The sequence below is a fragment of the Haemaphysalis longicornis genome, unplaced genomic scaffold (genome assembly GCF_048455015.1).
Source record: "Haemaphysalis longicornis isolate Haplotype H1 unplaced genomic scaffold, Haemaphysalis longicornis Haplotype H1 scaffold_133, whole genome shotgun sequence".
In the NCBI taxonomy this organism is placed as follows: Eukaryota; Metazoa; Arthropoda; class Arachnida; order Ixodida; family Ixodidae; genus Haemaphysalis; species Haemaphysalis longicornis.
Window position 1 is genome coordinate 664,001 of NW_027526239.1, and position 2,405 is coordinate 666,405.

Below are 2,405 nucleotides of genomic sequence, written 5' to 3' on the forward strand. Positions count from 1 at the left end.
TGTTTCTATATGCTTATAGTGTTTGGGCTTGAAATATCAGTCGATAGTCCTAGTCACAGCAGCCAGCTTCATCGTTTTTATATTTTCGACGTGCTGGTTTTTTGTAGGTGCAACTTGAGATCTTGCAACTGTGGTCTCAGCTTGCGTTGGCATGTCTTGCAGTAGTAGGCCATGTCTGTGGCGTCTCCTTTGTTTTTGCGTGACGACATGAGCCAATATACTAAGAAATTCAGAACAATAGAGGTGTATAATTCACAAATCTTTATAGCAGGTTACATATTGGGCGAGTCGAAGGCACTGACTTTTAAAATCTGCGTTGTTTTCTCATTTTTTTCGGTATTTCCGAACTTACATCGCCCACTTGCCATGATAAAAGCCGTCCCGTCAGCCCCACCAGTACACGAACAACAACGCAAAACCAATGTGAAACGCCGCCTGTTTCTCTAAGGCTGCCTCGTTAGCCGATTTCCACGAATACCACTGCCGTTGTACCACCCATGCGCGAAGTGGCCCGCAGCAAGGGACATTTAAATCGGTTTTCATTGTTTCCGCGAAGCGGCGCTGTATGCCTAGCTAAGATTCAGAACATTCAGCGCCATGTGCCAAGCTTTCCAAACTTAGCACATCCTTAAAGCACGCTATTTAAAGGGTGATATCATTCGTAGAGATTTAGCCTTAAAGCAGCCAGATGGCGAAATCGTGTAAAGCAGCCAAAAAGAAAAAATGAGTCACCCAATTTCGCTATAAATAGCCAAATCGGGACACACTGGCTGTTCTGTAAACAGGGCAGTCCCACTAATGATGCTGCGAAGTTGTTGACGCGCCTATTCTAGTTCTTTGTTATTCTCTATCTTGTCCACCAGTACCAAACAGTAGCTGTGCCAGGACTTGTCTTTACGCCCACCCAATCTTGTGGCTCCCATTGCTATACGCCGACACTTCGTATGTTTCACTGATACTGAATTCTTTCACCAGGTCTGTGTCTAGGACAGCCAACTAAACTATCAATGATCATCACAGCCTAAATACTTAGGCCTTAAAATCCGACGAAGAACAGAACTAAAGTAATCTATTGACTTATCAGCGTCGACTTCGCCGCGTGAAACAGGACGGAATCTCTGAGGATGCAGCTTTTGCGTTTGTTGCGGAGAATCCTCCATACGTACCGCGGCGACGCTGGCTGTGTCGCCCAACAAAGTTTCACAACGAAGACTGAAACAACCGAAAGTTATTTTATCCGCACCAGCGCTCGATGTACATATGTACAGTACATGGCATACGCGCATTATAAAACCAGAACTACAGCAAGGCTCTCCGAGTGCTGAACGGTGGAGGTAAATGCTACCGCAAGGTCAGGTCATGTCACTACTTCTCTTGTTTGCCATTGGCCAGTCGGTTGACTTCAATCGGTACCACAATTTTAGTGCGAAAGCTCTACTGCGCAACATCTTTCAAGGTGATTCATCCAGTCGCAATGACCTCCTAGCAACGGCGCTATCCGCTCCTTTCTTGTCGCTTCACTGACCCGGAGCTTCGCTGAAGAGGCTGAAACAGATGCTTCTCCTGCACCTTATTGCTCAGCGGCGACTGTACGGCCTGTACGTGTGAATGAGCGCAATCGAACCACGTAGCTACGTAATGGTTCAACGATTGATATGTGAAAACATTGCGCTGACAGAATGTGCAAGGACGAAGACGAGAGAAACACACGATGAACGCACACGAAAGCAGTCTTTTGATCGCTGCTACGGGCCGCATGGTTCCCCAGTCTCGCCATCAATGGCGCGCCGGCTGCGCTGCCTGTGCATGCTCGTTAGCGCGAGCGAAAGAGTGAATCCATTCATTCAGTAGAGATACCTAGAAGGTAGCCTGCGAAATCTGAAGCAAAGGCAAATTTGCGCGGAGCACTGTGGAAATGGTCTCTGTTTTCGCTCGTGGTGACTAGGTTTAGAAGTGTTAAACCTGAGCCATTTTTTACCTTGTGCTTGCGCTTTGCTCTTTGAAAAGGTGCGTTGTTATGTGCGTCTTAAATAGGCGGGATGCCTCAGTTTACTTCCACAGAATAGCGGTCATTTTTTGCGTTGATAGGTGGAAATTCCAGAAACTATATTAATGTTTTTCTTCTTTGGGATTACGTGTTTAAATGGGCGATGATACATTCTCAGTTCTCCCATTCTTAACGCACCTGGGGACGCTCTCGGTAACTCGATGCTGTGCCATGCCGGACAAAGTGCCTAAAGGAATTTAAACAGTACTGGTCACCTTGTGTTTGTCGCTGTGATGAGCATAGCAAAGTTGCATTGCGATGCAAGCGCGGTCCATGTGCTGAAAATCAAGAAGTAACAAAATTGAAGAAAGTATTATACACAATAATTCCCTCCGAAATATAACGTTGTTTTGCATTT